General features: G+C 36.5%; 1 protein-coding gene across 10 annotated transcripts in view; it reads left to right on the top strand.

Annotated features, from left to right (window-relative positions):
- The window catches only part of NRIP1 (nuclear receptor interacting protein 1), a 154,595-nt gene that overhangs the window by 1,848 nt on the left and 129,240 nt on the right, over window positions 1–23,507 (top strand). The gene's annotated exons all lie outside the window — the stretch shown is intronic.

Genomic DNA, 23,507 nt, shown 5'->3' with positions numbered 1-23,507 from the left:
TAAAGCGGGTCATGAGACCCTTCCTAGTGCACCTTCTCTCCCCTCCCCACCCCCCAGGGCCCGGGGCCCGGGCAGGTCCCCCTCCGCCTGCGCGTGTGGACCAGGGGCCTGGGACACCAGAGGGTCGGAGGTGATAAAGGAGCCCGGCTTCATCTGAGGGCTCCAAAACTGGGGAAGGATCTTCTCTCCTTAGTTTTATACGAATATTTCTGGACGATTTTGATTGGCCAAGTTAGTTTTTAAGGGGTTTCTCTGATGATATGCTCCTAAAGTCTTTACCTCCCCTAAGGAAACAAAAAAGAAACTTTTAAAAATGAACAAAGTAGTATAGAAGCTAATATTCTTAAGTACCAGAATATTTGAAAGAAAGTGTCCGTCCGTGCCCGTCCCTCCCTCCATCAGTCCTGTTGGAACTGAAACGTAACACATGTTGATGTTAAAGAATTCAAGGAAGTTCCGAACAACAGTAATTTACTTGGGTTCCGGGGCTGGTTTTATATTTTTCATAGTACTAAGTGCTACTAAGGTAAAATGAGGTGGAAAGAATTATTAGTAACATGTTGGTTTTGCTCCTAAGTAGCGACTTTTTAAATGATTGTTGCAGGGAAACTGGTTGGAGTTTAAACTGCAGTTGCATAAATAATCAAATGTTAGGTTATAGGACTTGATTTAGATGAATGGGAATTTTTAAAAAGTATGTTTACACATATATGAGTGTTTTTATACATTTCTTGGGAAAATTATCAATATGAATGGATCATAGTTTTAGTTTAATTAGGGGTAGCAGAAAGGGATTACTTTCAGAATCTTTTGCATTTTTTTTTTCTGAAGTGATTTATTTCTTTCCCCCTAACCCTAGCCCGACCAGTTGTTTAGCATCTTTTTATGGTTACACTTGTTGAGAGGCCATACTGTTTATGCGTTTTTACACAAATAGGTAGAGCCCATAAATGTTGGTAGCCATGTGGATATATGGAAATCAAATTCTCTTTCCCATGAGAGCCTGAGCTCTTTGAGGACAGGGACAGTGTAATTTCCCTAATATATAGTAAGCACTTAATAAATGCCTCTTAGGTGGTTGGCTAATTGGGAGCTTAGATTAGGTTTCGCAACATAGTGTTTTCATTCTTGTTTGGGTAGGAGCCTACATCTGCTAGAGACAAAGGTGCAAAATTGATAATGACTGGTTACTTATATTTTTGGCTACAAAGTTTCTGAGAATATGTATTCTCTTATTGCCGTTGTGAGACTTAAGCGGTTCCTCTATTTTTTTTTTAAGCCTGAAAAGTGACTAAGAATGAATTTGAGTTAAAAGTTCCCCTCCTAAACTCTCCTTTCCTCTTCCCTTCTCCCTCCCCCACACCTCCCAAGGAGTTTTAAGTTACTGGTTCACAGAAGTGAATTCACTATGTTTCTCTTTGGGTCAGTAGGTGAATTGAAAACTAGGCTTAAAGCCTACTGGGCAGTTGAAGGAGGGGACTTTCCAGTAAACATGACGTGTGTTATATACCAAATTCTCAAAGGAAAACTATGACTTTAATAATGACTTAAGATAGAGTAAACTGTTTTAGAACAATACCAATTATTATATTCCTGCCATAGTACTGTCTCTACATACATGACTAAAAGATCTGGAGACTCCTGCAGGAAGGAATAAGAGGTAAAACTGTAAAGAGGAAGGGTGGGGTGCGTGGGACTAAGATCCTCACCAACTGGAGTGTTCATCTGTAGCCCTAGGTTTTGGTTAAATTATTGGATTCTCATAAGGTACCTCCCATGAGGAGATACAGTTAAAAAGTGACTTAGATTTTATTTGGAAAAACAGTCCACATGAGATACAAGAGTACAAATTAATTTTTAAATTAATTTTTAGTTTACAACATTCAGTTGCACAAGCTTTTGAGTTTTAAAATTTTCCTCCTCTGTCTTCACCCTTCCCCAGGACAGCATGCAATCTGATATAGGATCTACACATACATTCACATTAAACTTATTTTCACATTACTAATGTTGCAAAGAAGAATTACAAGCAATGGAATGAATCTCAAGAAAGGAGAAACAAAACCCAACCAAAAAAAAAGAGAGAGCAATAGTGTGCTTCAGTCTGCATTTAGACTCCATAAATCTTCCTCTGGATATGGATAGCATTTTCCATCATGAGCCTTTTGGAGTTGTCTTAGAATCTTGCATTGCTGAGAAGAGCTAGTTCTATTAAAGTTGGCCATCATACAGTGTGACTGTAATTGTGTATAATACTCTCCTGGTTCTGCTCCCCTCACTCAGTGTCAGTTCATGTAAATCTTACCAGGTTTTTCAGAAGTTCTCCTGCTTATTCTTTCTACAAGTTAATTAAAAAAAACAATAAATGGCATGATTGGTTTAAATTTTATTATATTTCATGTTGTAAAGCCAAGCATGAGCAGCTTTCAAGATTCTGATTACACAGCATAGTGAACTCTTCATTTACTCAGTAACAAATTAAGACAAAACATTCATAGAAAATCAAAATACAGCATTCATCATGTCACAACTCAGCAACTTAACACTAAAATGGCCATGTAGTTTTCACCAAAGTGGTCATGTAGTTTTAAACAAAGTACATTCATTTAGTAACTCAAGCATTTAGTAAGTCCTCAATTCAATCACAAAGTACAAAGGTTGAAGTTCTCTTTTAAACAAAGTACATTCATTTAGTCAATCACAAAGTCCACCCCTAGGTCACACAGTCTTAATCTCTTCAATCAAAAAGTGTTCCTTCTTAAACAAAGTACATTCACTTAGTCACAGAGTACAAAGGTTGAAAGTTTTCCATCCCTAGGTCCCAACTAAGCTACAATATCATCAGTTAGCATTAAATGCTCAAGGAGAGGTCTTTTCATCTTGCCTCAAGGCTGGCTCTTAGCTTCCATGGTTCCCCTTCCCACAGTTTCTTTTCCTGGAAAACCAAAGCTTAACAAAGCCACAATAACATTTATACACATTGCTGGCTGTCCTCATCAATTAACTTTCTGACTGTGAACTCAACATAGACCCAACAACAAGATCTGAGGCCTTTATCAACAGACGAATTTGACAAAGTAACATCAAAAGAGACTGACGCCACCAGTTTAAAGCTCCACCCAACAGTGCACACTCTCTAGCATTTGTCATTTTCTTTTGTCAACCTACCTAGTGGGTGTGAAGTGGTACCTTAGAGTTGTTTTATTTGTATTTGTCTAATTATTAGTGATTTAGAACATTCTCTAATTATTAGTAGTATGGAACATTTTTTCCTGTAGCTGTTGGTGAGCTTAGGTTTCTTCCTTTCTGAAAACTGTCTAGTTATATCATTTGAGCATTTTTAGTTGGAGAACAAAATACATTCACAACACTTAATTTTAATAAGGTATTTTGCTCATTATGGTACAGTGGCTAGAAGGCAGGACCTGGATTCAGAAAGACTCCACTTCCTGAATTCAAATGTGACTTGAGACACTTACTAGTTGTGTGACTCTGGGCAAGTCACTTAACTCTGCCTCAGTTTCCTCATCTGTAAAATAAGCTGGAGATGGAAATGGCAAACCACTATGATATTGAAGAAAAATCCAAATGGGATTGCAAACAGTTGGACAGTATTGTAAAGATTCACAACAATAATTCTTACTTATAACATGAACTGATCAGTTATGCCTTTCAGTATATAAACCAGGTTCAGTTTTTAGAAAATGTGGATGACGTAGGAATAATATTAAGGTTGGCAATATGTTTTTTTCTACTAATATTTACCATTTGCATTATTTCAGCTGAAAAAAATCCCGTGAAAACTGCCCTCATTTATTGTGTCCTTTAAAATTATCCCTGCAACTCCTAAGGCACCAAATCAGAAGTTTGGTGGGTTTCAGGTTTCTGTTTTGTTTTTTTTTTTCCCCATGTGGCATAGATGATCAATAAAAAGAAAAATATCTTATGCTGGATTTTTTTTTATAGTAGCACATTTGATTACAATAAAATTACTAATTGAAATCCTGTGGGCTATATGATGTTACTTTCTTTTTTTTTTTTTTTTTTTTTAGCAATTGGGGTTAAGTAACTTGCTCAGGGTTACACGGCCAGTTATTATTTTTCAGTGTGGTGCTGAGTATCTGAGCCCGGATTTGATCCAGATCATCCCAACACTGGAGCCGGTGCTCTTACTCGCTGAGCCACCTGGCCGCCCCGATACGATGTTACTTTCAAAGGTGTCCAGCTTGTCTTGCTTGTTTTTTCAACTTCTTGTTCATTAAAAAAAAAATCAATGCTCTCTCCCACTTTTGAGGGTGTTATTATTGCTGGCTTATTCCACTCATTTGCACCAATTGTGAGAAGTAGTAAATTAAATTCTACCCTCTTTTACCTCTTTACATTAGAATTTTACTCTCTGTTATCTTGGGCCTCTTAAAATCTTCAGATCAGAACCAGTCAACTCCTAGGAGCATTGTTTTCATATTTAAGAAATATATCCAAGGTTCAGAATAGATACTTAGTTTTTCTTCCCTATCAGAATCTTAGCACTTAGTATCAATAGTTGTATGAGAAAATTTGAGAGCATTCCAGGCATGGAGGACAGCCAGTGAAAATGCTCAGTTGGGAGATGAGTGTACTGTTTGACCAGGAGGTCAGAATTAGAGTATGTGGAGGGATAATACGGTGTAAAAACACTGGACAGATAGGAAAGGGTCAGGTTAAGGAGAACTTTGATAGACTTTTTTTATTTAATCTTGAAGGTAAGAGAGAGCACTGGAAGTTATTGAATAGGAAGAATGATATGACCATATCCACGTTTGAAGGTCAGTTTGACAGTTTAGTAGCTGAGGTATTAGAGCAGACTTGAGAGAGGGGCTATATAAAATTGACAGGTCCTGGCAACAAATTGGGTATGAGGGTTGAGAGAGAGTACCCTCAGGATTTGAGGATGACACCTAGATTTTAAGCCTAGGTGATGCTGGGAGGATGGTAGTTCCCCTTAACAGTAATAGGGAGGTGAGGAAGAAGGGAGAGGTGAAGATAACTGACTTTAGGTTTGGATCTGTTGAGTTTAAGACGTGTAGGGAACATGTAGTTTGAGATGTTTGACAGGCAGTTGAGCTATGTGACTAGATGTCCAGAGAGAGAGAGGACTGGAAAGTGTGCATCTGCATTTCAGGAGGTGATCAGTGGATCTTTTTATCTTTACTTTTCTCTCTGATAAATCTGGGCAGTTTTCATTTATGATTTCTGGAAATACAGTGTTGAGAATGTTTTTAAAAATTATCATTTTGGGGAGGTCAAATAATTCTTAAATTTACCTCTGAAATTTTCTCAGATTTTTTTTTTGCTTTTTAACACTGATTTCTAAAATTAAGTTAAAATATAATTAAGAGGTTCAAAGTAGAATCCAGGCATAATAGATAATTTAATTTTGTTTTGCCCCACAAATAAAACTTGGTTGTTTTATTTTTAAAATGGAAAAGAGGTTCTAAGAGAGGCAGGAAATTATACTAAGAATTTTTAATGCAGTTCAGTAAACATTAAATGCACACTCTGTTCTAAATAATTTGTTGCTTTAGGCTGTATAATCTGTTATGATGAAGCCTGAAATTCAATTTAATTTCCAAGTTTTGTTTTAAACATTAAAAATAAAAGAGTTCTCCAGAACTTGAAGCATTTCAACCCCAATTCATTCCAAATTTATTTGATAACTTAATTTCAGCAAAAAAAAAAAAGAAAGAGGAAAAGGGGGATGAGAGAGGAAGTTATTCATATCTTGTTAAATTGATAACTTGACCCATGACTGGCAGAACACAATCTAAGATACTATATGAGTTATAATGAGAAACAAATTTAAAGTTCAAAACCAGATTGTACTGAAAGGTAGATATAATGTCACTAGTTATTGTGATGTGTGTGGGTACAAAATTTCATGAGTGTATGACATTAAAATTTTAATTTGAATTATTTTTCTCCTGGGGGAAATAAAAAAAAAATTATAGTGTAAGAAAGTAGTTAGGGATTTTTTTTTTTGTGGTTGATCTGAACTCAACTTAAAAAAATGCACATACTGTTAAGCCACTTGAAAGAATTGTTCTTTGTCATTGTTCTGAACAAAGTGCCCACCTATACACTTTTAGCTTTGGGAGCCTATTGGAGAGGACATGTGTTGAAACCCATATTAGGACATTTGGAGACTTGAAACAAACTGAATTCTCTAGAGAGAAAATGGCATTAAAAGGAGCAAATTAAGGTAACCTTCATTTAGCTTAAATTTAATGTTATTTTAAGTCTAGCAACTAAAGAAATATTAAAACTTACAAGCCTGCTGAGAATCATCTGTTCCAGATATCCTGGGAGCCAGGACAATTTCAAACTGTCAGTTGACTCAGAATGCTAATGGTCGAGAGTCTTAAACTCTTGGGCTTTATGTCAAGATTGCCATTTCTAAGTTACTCCCCTCCCACAAATTCTCATTGAATATCGAATCATTTCATATTGGGGCTGAATTGGGTCACAGCTCAGTTTTATTGAAAAAGGTCATTACTGACTTGTTAGTGCTTAGTTTGCTGCTTTTTATATATTACTCCATTGCTCATCACTGTTAGCAGCCTCCTGAAGTTTTGTTTATGATAGTTATCAGAGTTCAATTAGGTGCAGGCAGTGTAGAGTGATAAAGTTGTTAATTATGCTATGCAAATATGTTATATGTATATTTCATAACATTTATAAGTCACGTAGTATTTTAGCATGATCAGTGAAAAAAAATTTTCTTACATGTAATTTCTAAATGTCCATTAATAGAAAGTGTTTTCTGACTTGAGGAACTTCTATAGAAAACAAGACTTGATATTTTAAATTCCTGAATTAGACCTGGTTTGGAAACGAGTGTTTTATCATGGGGGACCAGATTTGCAAAGTGAAAAGAAAGCAGTGAATTAAAGGATTTTTTAATGTGGCATATCAGGCAAAAATACTAGAAAATGTTAGCCCCTACAAATGGCAACTTATAGCCCTAAAGATGATTAATGTAAAAAGGTTCAATTTTTAAAAGTGATTCATTTACTCAGTAGATGCTATACAGATAGAATCAAGACTCATTTTCCAGTAATGTCCATGTTCAAATAGATGCTAAAAAGAAAACCAAAAAAACCCCAAATTTTCAATTTTATTCCTTTTACTAGTCTCTCCCAAATCATTATTTGCTGCTAACTTTAAATAGGGAAAAAGATTCATTTGAGAGGAACTGAGAAGGTTGGGTAGAAACTAGCAAGGTTAAACCTGGTTTTGATTTATCCTTCTCATCCCTTTTTTTTAAAATAGAAGCCTGGAAAGAAGAAAGTGCTGTGTTTAGTAAGGAAAATTAAGTCCATTTAAGCATTTCATTCTGATTATTCAGTATGTTTTTTTTTTTTAATCCTAGGTATTTAATTTAAAAACCATGCTCTCTAGTAGTGGGCATGAAGTATTGTCAGTACCTCAACTCTGAACTCACATGCACTGTATTACCCACAGGGAAAATCCTGTTACACTATTTTCATATCAAAGACTGATCACATTCTATTGATATAAACATCTGGACAATATTATTTTTTTCTGTTCAAGTGTTATCCATAGAACTTCCTGATACTGTGTGTGTATGTATCTATAAATAATATTTAAAATACTTCACATTTATATTATGCTTAAAGGTTTGCAAAGCTCCTCACAAATACATTATTTCATTTCATTTTCATATCAACCCTGTGAGGTTGATGTTATTCTTGGTCCTATTTTATAGATGAGGAAACTGAGCCTGAGAGAAGGTAAATGACTTGCCTAGGATCACATAGGATTCAAACTCAGGTTGTCTGACTGTGTCCACTGTATCATATGTCTGTGAATTTAGGGAACTATAGAATACAATGCAATCTTTGAAGTAATTATAAAAGGGATTTCTCTCATTAAAATGAAATTATGTTTGTGATGTAGGCAGATCTGGATACAAACGATATAACTATCTGATATGGGCTGAGAAAATTGTGTACAACCATGCTTCTAGGTGCATTTCATTATAAAATCGCTTTGTGGTCTCAGTTCAGAAACGCTTCTGTTTATGATTTCTGGTTTCCATTGTACCCATTGGAACAGACCAAGCATCATAGTCTAGATGTGCCTATTTGAGGAGTCATGTCTTGCCTGACTTATTTAACTGTCGCGATGATCAGATTTTTTACTAGCTGAAACTCCATCCTCAGTAATTGCATTTTTCTTTATTTTCCTTTATATTTTTTGCTTTTCTTTGGAGGGCAGTTGGGGTTAAGTGACTCGCCCAAAGTCACACGACTAATAATTGTGTCAAGTGTCTGAGGGCGGATTTGAACTCAGATAGTGCTCATACTCTACTTACTTTATAGTAAACAAAGAAAAGATCCACAGTACTATTGCACCATTGACGGGGCAGAAAGAGTAGACTCTTAGGAGAAGATGTAGCAGGAAATTAGATTTGTGGGAAAGGACTCAATGGTAGGAAGCTAATGCATATGTGGCAGGGACAGTTCTGGCACATGATCTGTTTTTAAGTGCGTGTAAGGTATGTGTCTTTTGTTGAAGACTGTATTAAGTTCTAAATGTCTTCAACTTTTTAAAACTTCATTTAAAGTATCTGTATACTTTGATATTTAGAGAATTTTTTGAACCTCATTAGTACCTCCCTGAGAAAATTATATTGAATATTTCCCCACAGACAATCAAGAAGTAGTTAAGTTAAAACTGTGTTAATATTAAAAATGAGGATAAGAACTATTTTTGCTATAATTAGTACTTCTGGAAACACAGGCATATTATTTTATTTAGGATACTTAAAAGTTTTAAGCTACCAAGCTAAATGTTGGAAAATCTGTAAAAGTGAATGCTTTGGAAAATTAAATCTTTATAGAGATCAAGTTGATATTTATATTATTTCCATAATTAATCAGTGTGTTCTTTATAAGTCATTGAACTGGCCATTTACACAATGACAAACCTAAAATTCTGCTTCTTTTGTAACATCTCTACATATTATGCACAGAAATAAACTCTTGTTTCCCTCACCTGAAACAAAACAAACGCAGCCCAGTCCTTCCCCAGAATTAATCCAGCTAGTGTATTTCGGTATTGAATGGTATCACCTTTAGAGTCTTTACTTTAAAGCCTCAGTCACCTTTGATTTTTCCTTCTGCCTCAGTGCTCAGTTTGCCACATAATATGGATTCTACTTCTGTAGCCTCTTTGAAAACTGTCCCTTCATTTCCATGCTCAGTGCAGCTCTCCTAATTAAAGCTTTCATCATCTCTTAGACTACTGAAATAGCATCTACCTCCAATAAATCTCTTCTCCAAACTAATTTTTTAGTTGCCCATATAATCTTTCTGATGTACCCCTCTGATCCTGTTATTCTTTTGTAGGAAAAAATCACTAGTGGTTCCCCATTGGCTATTGGATTTAAATTCCTTGGCATCCAAGCACTTACGTGGTCTGACTGCATGCCTTTCATATCTTACCTCCTGCTGTTATCCAGTTTGTATTCCATCCACACAAACTATAGACTACAAACTGTCTCTTAGTCTTGTTCTTATCTTACTTATATCTGTGTGCTTTGTATAATCTTTCATTCCAGGGAGAGTCTTTGGTTCATATTCCCCATTCTCAACCTATTTAAAACTTTCCCATCCTTTTAGACTTAACTCATTTGTCATCACTTCCAAAAATCTTTCCTTTACTTCTCCCAAAGATTTAGGATTGGTTTAAAAAAGAACTTAATGCAATTAAAGTTGTCCAGAAATAGAATACGCTACCCTCAAAATCTGAAATGGATTTCAGAGGTATCTAGTATAAACTATACGCACACAAAAATCTGCTTTATAGTACCTCTGACAAGTGGTCATGAAACAAGAGATTTATAAGCAGAAAGGACCTTAGAGACTATCTACTCCAACCCCCTTATTTTACAGATGAAGAGATGAAGGCTAAGAGGTTGAATAACTTGCCCAGGGTTATACAAGTATGAAGAGCCAGAGCTAGGATTTGAATTTGCCTCCTCTGACTCTAAATCTAGTATGGTTTCCACTGTTATGATACGTTTTCTCCTTCAAGACCATGTGTAAGAGATTGTTTCCTGAGTTGGTCTATTTTACTTTTAGGTAGCTCTCATTGTTAGAAAACTTAGATTTGCCTTTCTGTAACTTCTGTGTACCAGTTTCTGCCCTATTAGCTGAGAATGACTAGACCATCCATGTATGTGTAGGGCATCTTGCTATCTGTCCTAACTACATGTGCCTCCTTCTCCTTACCCTTGCATGTCTATCTCTGGTAACAGTAATAAAACCAATTAGTACTGTCGCTTCTGGAAGGACATGTTGGTTGACTGCCCTGTGAATCCTTTCACTATCCCAGTGATTGTACACTGCTTTATATGTATTGATTTCCTTCTGCTACTGTCCATTAGAATGCAAACTCCTTGAGGGGAGGGACTGCCTCGCTTTTTAATTTATATTCCTAGAGCTTATGTGTTCCTTCTGACATTTGAAGAAAGCTCTCTTTTTTTTAAAGCATTTGGGGTTAAGCAACTTGCTCAAGGTTACACGGCCAGTTATTTCTGGGTGTGGCACTAAGTATCTGAGCCTGGATTCGATCCCAGGTCATCCCTACTCTGGGGCCAGTGCTTTTACTCGCTGAGCCACTTGCCCACCCCAAAAATTGGGGTTACATAACTTGCTCAAGGTTACACGGCCAGGTGTTTCTGGGTGGGTGCTAAGTGTCTGAGCCTGGATTCGATCCCAGGTCATCCCGACTCTGGGGCCGGTGCTCTTACTCACTGCGCCACCTGGCTGCCCCGAGAAAGCTGTCTTTTAATAGTTTTTTTTCATCTTTAAACCAGCAGTTCTCCAAATATTGAGAAATGTGGCCTAGGGATTACTGGAAGTCCTTGAGGGCCCTTTTGCAATGATCCACAATGTCAAAACTGTTTGTACAATAATAGTAAAATATTTTAATTTCTGATGTGGTGAATATAGATAAATATAAAGAAAAACTCTCTGGAGGGTCCTTAATTTTTAAGAGTGTAAAGGTGTTCTGAGACCAATGCATTTGAGAATTCCTGCTCTAAAGCAGTATCTTCAGATGATCTTAGGTGTTATTTCTGTCACCATCTTGGTCATCTTACTCTGGATGTACTATTTTCTGCAAATGTGCAGATCACAAACCCCATCCATGCCACTTCAGGGGCTCTTCATAATCTTTTGGTTAACCTGTAGTTTTAATTCTTTGGAGACTGTAGTATTCTATACTTTGCAGCCATATGCAATGAAGAACTTTGAGCCTTTGTTACAGGGAGAAGCTTGGAATCATTAAAAGGTTCCTTTTTATGAGTTGATCAAGATCACACCTACTAAAGTAAATGGCAAAGATAGAATTAGAACTAAGTTATTCAGATAAATTTCTTTTTATGGTATATACAAGTGGATCTCAGAAAGTGGAATTCTTTTTTTTTTTTTTTAAGCAGTTGGGGTTAAGTAACTTGCTCGAGGTTACACGGCCAGTTATTTCTGGGTGTGGTGCTAAGTATCAGAGCCCGGATTTGATTCAGGTCATCCCGACACTGGGGCTGGTGCTCTTACTTGCTGAGCCACCTGGCCGCCCTTAAAGTGGAATTTTCTATTCAGAATATTGAGTTGTTAATAATCTTTCAGAGATAACTGAGATAGTATGTCTTGAGGTGAGTTTACCATCTAGGGAACTAAGAGTTTCATGGTGGTCACTTTTTTCAGTTTACCCTTTGCTTTCTTACCTTCATATAAAAATGCTTCACTTTGTTGTAATTATTATTCTGATATTTGCAGCATTTCTAATAATTTCTGGAATAATGGTAAGATTTTCTAATGTAAATGTGGACCATTTTCATGACTTGTAGCTTATTTTTTAAAATATATTTTTATTGACTTTTTATTGTGTCAGCGTAATTACCCAGAGTATCTTTACCCCTACTTTTCCCAGAGAGCCATTCCACATAACAAATAACATTTTTTTAGATAGAATAAAAAAAAAATCAGCACAATTGGTTAATGCATTGAACATATGTAGTCTGTAACACTTGTGTACCTCCCACTTCCATGAAAGGGTGACTTGGGGGTAATTTCTCTTAATTTGAGCCTTTATAACTTTGTAACATTTTTATTTTTTTGGTATGTAGGTTTTTCCATTATTGTTATAGTTACAATGTAGGTTGTTTTCTTGGTTCTGCTTACTTCTGCAATTGTACTATGGACTGATTCATATGTATCTTTCTTTGCTATATTCATTGCACATATATGTCATTTGTTTCAGCACAGTAATATTCCATTACATTGGTGGGTGTCCACCTTGTTTCCAAAGCTTAGCTCTCACAAAAAGTGTTGCTGTCAATATTTTGGAGTATATGGAGAGTTTCTTCTTATCTGTGGTTTTCTTTGGGTATAATCTTGGTAATAGAGTTTTCTTCTTTTGGATTCTGGGTGTACTAGACCATGGAAAGAGCTGAAATTACTTTATCTTTGATGCATAATTTCTGTTTTGGAGAGGTTTGAGAAATCCTAGGTGTCAGAGGAAAAAAAAATCTAGTCTTCATCTTGTTCATCTAGAAGTATATGTGTAATTTAAAAATTTTATGTCGCCTAAATCTTATTTTAAAAATGGAGAGTGGCCTACCGTTTAAAGAAATCTATGGTGATTATTTTCTTAACATAAATAGTAATCATCCCTAATTTATTTTTGTAAAAAAAAAATGCATATTAGGTTCACCAAAAGCAGGAAAAATATAATACTTGATAATATAATACTATAACATAATGAGTGTTGCTTTTGTTGATGATTTGTGTATATTATAAGCATGGACTTCCTCAAGGAATTAAGAATTTTAAGGAATGAATTTTGATAAGGAAAATTTCTTTTTGTTATTGCTACTTTAGTACTACATCTTTTGTCTTCCATCTCACATAGATTTGTGATGAAAGTTGTGCTAATTTCACAAATTTTAAAGTAAGTAGCAAATCAAAATATGAAGGACCTTCAGTTTATATAGTTCTAGTTTTTGTGGAATACTTGTGCTTTCATGTGTGTGTTTGGTTTCAGAGCTACATAATTAATAGATGGGATTTTTTTTTTAACTGAGCCGTGGAGTGTTTATAGTTTTCAGACTAGAGTCTAGCCTTTCCATTCACAAATGGGCTCTGTTCGTTATTTCAGAGTTGAACTATATAATACCCCGTAGTAAAGTTTGGTTTTTGGAATTGTTGACCCAATCTGTAACAATCCTAAGGCTAAGAGTTGTAGAGGTTAAACTCATGTAGTGCTTTTCATCTTCTTACTGTAACTTGTAGACCCTGTTGTTTTGTTTTTTTCCTCACTGCGCTCTCCAGTACATTTACCCTTGAATTTTCTCTTGATTCTGTTTGCCCCTCAGTTCTTTCCTAGACATCACCCATCCACCAATTATGTCGTTTTTTTTCCTTCCCCTTCTTGACCCTATTGCTGATCTTGCCCTGCCAAGCTTCATCCTGGGATTGCTTCTCCACTCACTGTCTTTGTACCTCATCATGTGCTGCTGAATAAAGCTGAACAAAATCATGAAACCTTGCCAGCTCAGTCTACTACAAAGCATTACATCTTCTTGACTCGGGCTCCAACTGTAGCAAGGCAGTCCTTTTACATTTCCCTAATCGACTTACTCTCCCACTCACCACAGTGGTTTTTCCAGATTTTTCCAGCCTTAAACTTTGCATGTTTTTCTTACCCTCTTAGCAGAGAACTTTACCTCCTATTTCACTGAAAAATATTGAGGCCATTTGATAAGAGCCTCCTCTTCTCCTCTTTTACTCATCTCACATCATTCTGATGGCTTCTCCCCCTATTTCCTCCTCCTCTTTCTCAAGGATGGATGGCCCTTCTCCTTGCCCCTCTATACATGCACACATCCCAATTCTATATTAATTCTCCAGCAAAATGTCACTAATATGTCAGCTTTCTCACAAATCTTCAGTCTTTCCATCTCTACTTGCTGCTTCCTGAAATTTGCCCGTATCTCCTCAAAAAAATCTCACTCATCCAACTATCTCTGTTAGCTATCATTTGTATCTCTTTCCTTTCTTGGCTAAACTCCTTGGGAAGACTTTCTACAATAGGTGTGTCTCCTTTTCCTCTTATACTTTTCTTTAGTCTGCAGTCAGGTGTCTGATGTCATCATTTAGTTGAAACTGCACTTGCAAAGACACCAATGATCCTTTACTTGCCAAATAACATTTTTGGCCTTTTTAAATTCAGTTGTTGACATAGTTGATCATGCTTTTTTTTTTTTTTTGGCCTTTTGGAGGCCAATTGGGGGGTTAAGTAACTTGCCCAAGGTCACATGGCTAGTTTTTATGTGTGTGTTAAGTGTCTGAGGCCAGATCCGAACTGAGGTCCACCTGACTCCAGGGCCAGCACTCTACTCACTGCGCTACCTAGCCGCCCCTTCATCCTTCTTGATATTTTCTTCTACTTTTTCATGACCCTTCTCCTACAGGTGCCTAGGTGGCACAGTGCATAGAGTCCAGGGCCTGGACTCTGGAACTTTTCAAATCTGATGCCAGACACTTACTAGTTGTGTGATCATCTCTGTGGGTCTGTTTCCACAGCTCAAATAGAGATATTAACAGCAACTACCTTGCACGTTAGTTAGGAGGCTCTGTGTAAATGCTGATCACCTTCCCCCTGCCCCTTGTTCTTTTACTTCCTTTCTTCGATCTTCTTCCAGGTCATGTCCAATAACCATGAATACTCCCATCCCCACCTGTGCTTTTTCCTGGACGCTCTTCTCTTTACCCTCTATACTATTTCCTCAAGGATCGATTCAGGTATCATCTTAGATATCTTTATTCCTTTGTTTCTTGTGGCCTTAAACTCTCCTGAGCTCCAGCCTAGCACCTCCACTGCCTGTTGGACATCTTGAATTGAATATTTTGTAAATACATATCTACATATTGTTTTCCTTTGGGAAAGGGGAAGGCAAGGCGATTGGAGTTGTGACTTGCCCAAGGTCACACAGCTAGTAAGTGTGTCAAGTGTTTGAGACTGGATTTGAACTCAGATCCTCCTGACTCCAGGGCCGGTCCTCTATTCACTGTTGCCCCTTGTAAAGATCTTAAATTTAACGTGGCCAGACCTAAGCTTATTACCTGCCCTCTCCCCCAGCTTACTTATTAATTTCGAGAGTTCCAACATCCTGTTTGCTACTGCTTACTTTCCCTTTCCCCTTTCTAATGTATTGCCAAGTCCTGTCTATTCAACCCTTGTAGCACTTTTTATATGCCCCCTTCCTTCTCTCCTCCTTGGAATAGGCCATTATCATCTCATGCCTGGACTATTGGAGTAGCCTGCTTGTTGGTCTCTTAACCTCAGGTGTTTCCCCACTCCAGTCAATCCTCCACTTTAGCTGTCAGATTGATTTTCCTAAAATGTAGATCTGTCCAGATTACCACCCTCCATCTCCGTATCCCCCTGCCCCATTCAGTAAATTCCAGTGGCTTCCTATCACCTGTAGGAAAAAGTATGAAGTCACCTCCTTTGCTGAAAAACCTTTATAACTTGCCTCTCTTCCTACCTTTCCAACCTTCTTATTTTGTATTCTTCTCAGTGTGCTGTGTTTGGTGACACATTTCCTTACTCTTTCATGTAGAAGACACTCATATACTGACTAACGTTTTCACTCCTCGTCTTCTCCTGGTTTCCCTGACTTTTCTGCAGGCCCTAGCTAAAATCCTACCTTCAGTAAGAAACCTTTCCCAATTTCCCTTAATTCTAGTTCTCTCCTTTGAAACCCAGCTTATCCTGTGTGTGTATGTATGTATGTATGTATGTATAAAATCTTGTTTGTACATAGTTTTCTTTTTTGCACATAGTCATTTGCATGTTGTTTTCTCCATCAGACTGTGATGAATTATTTGAGAATAGGAACTACTTTTTTATCTTTCTTTCTATTCCCCACACATAGTTGGTGCTTTATAAAATGCTTGTTGACTTGATGTGAGGAATGTGCAGGGATGCTTATTGAAACCTGTTACCACTGAGAGTCAGTTTGGTATAATAAGCTACCAGACTTGAATCCTGGGTGTGCCACTTATTTAAAATCCTAAGTGATCTTATCCAAGTAATCTAAATGGTGCGCCTCATTTTTTTCATCTATAGAATCGGGATAATAATGTTTATACTTACCTTCCTTGTAATGTTGAATGCTATATATCAAGGTGCGTTCTTGTAACAGGAATATTATGTCTCAATTGGGTTAATAATTCAACTTTTAAAAAGTAATAGCAAATGTTTAGCATTATAATCTTAGCCATTGTTTTCCTTTTGAATTTTTTGTACATATTATATCATTGAAAAGGAATATTTTTCTTAAACTTTTTTAGTTTTTGATAATTAGAAAAAGTAAAACTTATTATTATAACTACCTTAAATTTTATTTTCTATCAGGTTTCTTAAAAAATCCGAAACCATTAATGACTTAGGATCAGAAGTCTTTACTGTTCTCACATATGAAACAGAACAATTTTAGAATTGTAGGAGGTGTTAGTTACCAGTTTTTCCTTATCTTTCATGATTTTTCTTAGAATGCATTTCCAGTAAAATTATGAGGAATTCTAAGAAAGTCAAATTGTTTAATAATTTATAAATTCATATTTTCTCAGCTAGTATTCTATATCTAACGCTTTTAAAAATTAGAACAAATAAAGCTTTTCATTTTGTTATTTTAGAAAAGCAAGGCATTTAAAAACTGATTATTTCATTTATGCCATGTAGTCTTAAAAAACCTTTGGGGTTATGAAGAAATAAGGGCAAGAAAAGATCTGTGGGTGGTCAGAAAAAACATCTTACCCTTTAAAAAAAGTTTCAGGATTTAAATTAGACTTTACACAACTATCAGAAATATTATATTTGAAGAATTTTCAATGTAAATAACATGAGCAGGTAGATGAAATTAGAAAATCTATGTTGAAGAGTTAAGTACATATTCTTAGGATAGAGTCTTTTTGACATATTAATCCCTTAGATGAATTCTCACGAAAGGAGAAATAACTAGTATTGTAACACAAGTATTAGGTATTTAGTGAGTCTTTCCAGGCATAATTTATATTGTTCTCCTTTACTTACTCTACTAGTACACAGGCCTTTTTGCTGTTCCTCACATGAAACAGTCTTATCTCATCTTCTTACCTTTGCATTGGCTGTTGTTAATGCTTACAGTATACTTTCTCTTCACCTTTACCTCATGATGTCCCTGTTTTTTTTTTTTAAGTTTAGTTTAAGCACCATCTACCAGAAATTTTTCCTGACTCCATTCCCTTCTTCAGCTGCTGTTGCCTCCCCTTCTCCCATGCTTATTACCTTACATGTATATTGTACATTTTTGTCTAATATGTACATGTCTCCCCTAATCATATGTAAGCCAGTGAGCTCAAGGACTTATTTTGTTTCTTTTAGCAGCTACCACAACGCTTGCCGCAGAGATAACTTGATAAATGCTTATTTATTGAAGTGTTTTCTCTGCAAAGGGAAAAAGAAATGGGTAGAATGGGAGAAGATGAGAGATGAAGAATTTCAGGGAAAATGAGTATGAGAAGTTAATTGGTGATGTTGCCCTAAGGCAATTTCTGTATCATTTTAACTTTTAAAATATAGTTAAGCACACACAAAAAAGAGTATTTCCAGCAGTACACAGAAAACTTTATGTGAAAAAATGAATCTTCATTACCTATAGCTTTTGAAAAAAAAATTAATTAATTCTGTACTTTAAAAACTTCTGCTTTTCTTTAGTTTTTCTGAACTTTTCTCTTTTGTGTTTTAATAAATGTGCCGTTGGGGTGGCTAGGTGGTGCAGTGAATAGAGCTGGAGTCAGGAGGACCTGAGTTAAAATTTGGCCTCACAAGCTTAATATTTACTAGCCATGTGACCTTGGGCAAGTCTCTTAACCCCAATTGCCCTGCCCTCTCCCTGAAAAAAAAGGAAAAAATGTGTCATTACCTTCCTCTTCCCCCCCAGTCCCTTTTTAGGCTTCACTATTCCTGCTTCCTACCCCCATCAATTAAAAAGTAAGGAAAAGAAAAAAATAAACCTTAAAATAACCATAGTGAGGCAAAATTAATCCACACAGTGCACATATCCAAAACTTTGTCTCTTTCCATATCCATTGTCCATCACCATGATAACATGATTTATCATATGTCCTCTGGAGACATCATTGGTTATTGCATTGATCAGAATTATATCAATACGTTTTTTTTCTTTACAGTGTTGCTGTCTTTTTAGTATTCTGACTCTAGTCATATCACTTTTCATCAGTTCATACTCTGTTTCTTTTAAATCATCTTTTCCATCATTTCTTATGGGCAGTAAAATTCTATGACATTAATATGCTACAATTTATTTTTTTCAATTATTAACCAGTTATTTTCAAGGCAGTCTGAGACACCCCCTTAGATTTTAGTTTTCCCTTTATTCCTTCCTCCCCATTCCCCAGTCCCTTCTTAAGAAGCAGGAAATTTGTTTTTCTTGTTATTATTTTCTCTGTGATATTATCCTCCCTCTTAACAACTACCCATCCCTTATCCTGTTTTACAATTTCAAAACCAAACTATGTGTGATTTCAGTGTTGCTCCCCTTTTTCATTGTTGTCCCTTTCAGATAAGAATATGGTTCCTGCGATGCCCTTTGTAAACTAAAAGGTTCTATACTGATCTCACTCGTCTCTAGTTATGAGAAAAAGCAAATTCTACCACCTTCTTTCTTTCTGTACTAGCATATCCTCATAACCTTTGGAGACTCGAAGAAATGTTTGTTTCTTCTTTCCCTCAGGATCCACTTCCTCAAATAAAGTATACCTCTCTGTACTTCTCTGGACTTTTTTCTTAGTATTTCTACTCTTGTTTTTTTACCCTATCAGAAATGTTTGAAAATCTTCTGTTCCGTTGAAGGTCTATGTGTCCCCTATCATCTTTGCAGGATAAATTAATCTTGATTTAAGTCTCAATCTTTTGCCTTTTGGATTATTATATTGCATCAGGTCTCTTGTGATGGTAAAAATAGTTCCTTGGTAATTGAACTGATTCTTTCTGGATGATTGAAGCATTTTTTTCCCTCTTTGATATGGAAGCTTTGGATTTCAGATGCAACATTCCTAGCACTTTTTGTTTTGAGCTTTCTCTCCATTAGTGGATTCTATTTCTGTCTTCTTTCCCTCTGATAATCTAGGCAGTTTTTATTTATGATTTCTTGAAATATAGTATTGAGGCTGATTTTTAAAATGACTGTTTTTAGGGAGCTAAGTGATTCTTAAATTTATCTCTTCTTCATCAGTTTTTTTCAGGCAGATATCCAGCTACATTTTCTTCTGCTTTTCCAGGCTTCTGATTTTGTTTTCCTATTCTTTGCTGTCTAATGGGATCACTGAGTTTGAGTTGTACTTTTTGAATTTTCAGGGAGTCTGTTAATTGGGTAAAGTTTGCTCCTTTCTCTTCTACACTATTGTTTTTAAACTCCTCCCAATTATTTCCTCTGGAGCTTTTATTTCTTTTTTCATCTCTTGCTTCATTTCTTCTGTGTAGTCTTATGGTCCTTGAAGAAATTCCATTTTTCCTTTAAATTTCTTCTGGTAGCAGTTGTTATGACTTACTCTCTAGATTTGGCATTATTTTTTATACTGGTTGGTTTAAAATTTTTTAAAAAATTTATTCATCCCTCCAATTTTATTTCCTAAGTTGGGACTTTGTGCTAGTGCTAGGCTCCATTTCCTGCTTTGCTTTAGGGGTGGTAGGTCCTCTTTTGTTCACTTACTATGTTTCTGGTCTGACCTCTACTTCCTAGGGGTAGGCCCCCCTGGCTTATGCTTTGAAGTTCAGTGTATTAGGGACCTTGGAGTCCTGGGGGGGAGGTCCTGTTCTGATTGCTGCTAAGCCTGCACTGGTTGGTTGTTAACAGGTGGTTTCTAAGGTTTATTCTCCCCTAGGTCTTTTTAACCACTCTCACTTTCCTCTTGGAGTGAAAGGGAGTCCTTTCCTCTTGCTGACTCGGGGTACATTGTTATACGAACTACAGGCTCTCCTAGGCTATCTTTGGGTGATCTGGGAGGCTGCCTGCTTTTTTGCTTGTGCTGGTTGGTGGTGGATTTTCTGGGTGCTCCATTTCCTTATTACCTGTGGACTTCTTGCTGTCTTTGTGTGGTTCTTTGGTGGAAGAAACTGCACTAGAGCTTCTCTCTTTGGATTTCTTGATTAGTTTGGTGTGGTGGGAACAAGAGGTTTTGCCTGAAGTATGTATGTGGGAGCCAATGAGGGTCAGAGGGACATTTGGAGGTATAGGTTGCTTCTTCCCATTCAGGGAGCCATCTTGGTTGAAAGTCTTCTGTAGCATTTTCAAAAGATCCTGAAAGATAATATTTCTGGGCAAAAATTGATGTTACATTTAGACCTGTTGAAATGATTTTGCCAATTAAATGTTGTCTTAAAATTAATATTGTTGGTCAAATTAATTGGATAACAGATTCACTGAGCCTTGTGAAATGTAATTTAGTACCCTACTCTCATTGTTTCTGGAGTTACAGGGTCTGGATTTAAACCTCACCTCATAAGTGTTTTACCTCTGTGACCTGGGGCAAATCACTCAACCTCCCTAGGCTCAGCTTCCTCAGTTGCAGAATGAGGGAGTTGAATTAGATGGTTCTGAGGGGTGCTTTGCAGCTCAAGATCTATAAGCCTCGGCTATGAAGGGACATTCATTGGGATTTTTCCAGCTACACATTTAATGTTTTACAGCAAAGTTTTTAGCTTAACATATTTGAACTTGTACTAGATAAGGTTAATAGGCTAGAACAAAAGGTCAAAACATAAGGCATTAAGCTTAATTAAGGGAGAGCAGGAGTGGCAGGAGTATGTGACAGTTAAATGAGTTTCCCACAGACTAATGTCGGTTGCAGAGGAACCATGCTTCAACTTAAGTGGGTTATTTTGTGCAAAGGGCAGCAGTGATTAGCAGATTGACATACCAGACACTGCTGGCCAATCCCATCTGTTTTAGAGGTTACAAAAGCACACCCTTGATGAGCTGATGGATTGATTTGTGTGCCAGTCTGGTAAAGATTAGAAGTCCAAGGCCATTGCAGTAAAAATGTCAGTTACAGAACATTGTACTTTCTTGGTTGGTTCCTTGTTTTAACTGTCAACTGTTTTATAACGGGGGTGTATACCTCGCTGCTCATAATACAAAGTGGGGGAAGTAGGTGAGGGAATTGTCAGGTAACAGATTCCATGGCAGGTACTTCCAATTGAAACAAAGCCGACCAGGCAGTACGTTTGGTTTTCTATGGTGGGATTTTTCTTTGCTTTGTTTGCCGTGCTCATTCTACCTTGAGGTATGCTGTTTATATTCTCACGCATTCCCCTGTTTTAAATAGGATTTGATTACATACGTAGAAGTATTAGACAACTTCACCAAACATTTGCCCTATTACCACAGACAACTTAGTCAGTTTATTTCTTCTCTTCTGATCTACTCCTGCTGTAATAAAAGCGTCTTATTCATTTAAGTGAATGGCCAGGATATGGAAGAGCTGGTTTTGGTTCTTTGTCTATCAATAATATTTATTAATATTATTTAAGATTACATTGCTAAGATGAACTATCTGTTAACCATAAGAATGAGAGCAGGTCTGGAGTCAGGAAGACTTCCTGGGTTCAAAACTTCTATCAGACATTATTAGCAGTGTAACCCTGGGCGAGTCACTTTACCATTTTTGACTCAGTTTCCTCATCTGTAAAATGAGCTAGAGAAGGAAATGGTAAATCACTCCATTATCTTTGCCAGAAAAAAGACCCCCAAAACTATAAGAATGACTTATTTGTTGGCTAGTTTTAAAAGAAAACAATACCATTATGAATGTAATGCTGTAAATTCTAGGCTGTAAAATTACTGCATAATATTTTAGCTTCATTTCTATTTTTCCCAGTGTCCAAATTTATATTACATTTAAGGTTGCATAAAAAGTGATTTCTCTCTCCCCAAATGGCCCTTCTTCCCAGTTCAAACTCAGAGCAGAATAAATGTTGCTGAGACTCTGCCACCTGTACTGTTTGACTTCATACAAAGTTGTGAGGCGCCAGTGCTGAAATTGGGAGTCAAAGAGACCTGGATTTCGGTCTCTCCTAAAATGATAGTTGTGTTGTTCCTGGACAGGTTACTTCTGTGAACCCTGTGCCTCAGTTTCTCCATCAGTAAAATGAGGGAGTTGGACTCTGACTTTGGAGGCCCCTTCTGTAGGATTTTAAAATTGTCCAGTCTTCAAGAAAAACCACTGAGGCAGAGCTCTGAGCCAATAACACTGTTAGGTTTCTGTGATCACCTCTAATGAAGTGGACCTCAGATTTTCCTCACAATCTGAGAAGTCCCTGGCCTTCAGCATCATGTTTATATAGGGTTTGATACCCAAATATGCAAAAATTACATGGTAAAATACAGAATATTGCTTGTTCATAGACCTTGTTCATGAGGGCCAAAAATTAAGATAGGCAAGGTAAGAGTCATCCCTGGTGATCAGGTGGTCTCTACATGGTTACCTGCTACCTTTGGGCAAGAGAGGGTGGGCTGGAGGCACAAAAATAAGTTGGAGGACTTTCCAAAGAATCAAGGCATCCCACCCAACCTGGGTTTAGATGTGAAATTTGAGTATAACAGAATGTAGATGGATATCTTAGGATATGTCACCCTTCTTGTGGTTGGGCAAAGCGAGCTTCATAACTGGTAAGCAAGTAGTGGATATCATATTATAGTTTGAAGATCCTACCTTATATCCTGCTATAAGATCCTACCTTATCTAATTATCCCTATATGATTTATGTAAAATATCAAACCTGTTAATGCTAACTGGAATAGAATGGGGTCTAAATGAATGATTTCTCATACTTCTAGCTCTAAATCTATGCTATAATTTGTCTTTACAATTATAGTGTGCATCAGTGGAGGGAGAATGGTTCACTTTTTGTAGTGTGGGGCAATATTATACCAAAAAATTAGGCATTCAATGAAATTGCTTGGTGTCATGACAAACCTGTGAACTAGGATTCAAGTAACTATTAAAACCTAATATGATACGGCTTCAATCAAAAAAACAGATTGTTTACAAAAATCATGAAAATCTTTGTGTAAAACAAAGAACTTGAACATGAGTATGTTGGTTTCTTTAAAGGATATGTAATTTTTATGCACATAGATGCATAAAATAGCAGTTTAACATTTTAGAAGAGGAGAGTGATAAAAAAAAAAAACTAAGAAGAAATTCCATTTAAAATAACCGTAGGTAGTGTAAATTACTTTGGGAATATGGCACTGAAAAGGCAAATTAATTTAGGTAGAACTGTTATTTTAATTTTTTTGGCTGAGCCTATCTAGAAGCAGTTTTTTCAGTTGTTTAAATCTAATTTTATTTGTGTAAAAAGTGTTTTGT

The sequence above is a fragment of the Petaurus breviceps genome, unplaced genomic scaffold, assembly GCF_028583685.1.
Source record: "Petaurus breviceps papuanus isolate PSGF00001 unplaced genomic scaffold, PetGlider_PUasm1.0 90849, whole genome shotgun sequence".
Taxonomy (NCBI): domain Eukaryota; kingdom Metazoa; phylum Chordata; class Mammalia; order Diprotodontia; family Petauridae; genus Petaurus; species Petaurus breviceps.
This window is presented reverse-complemented; position numbering and strand designations above follow the sequence as displayed.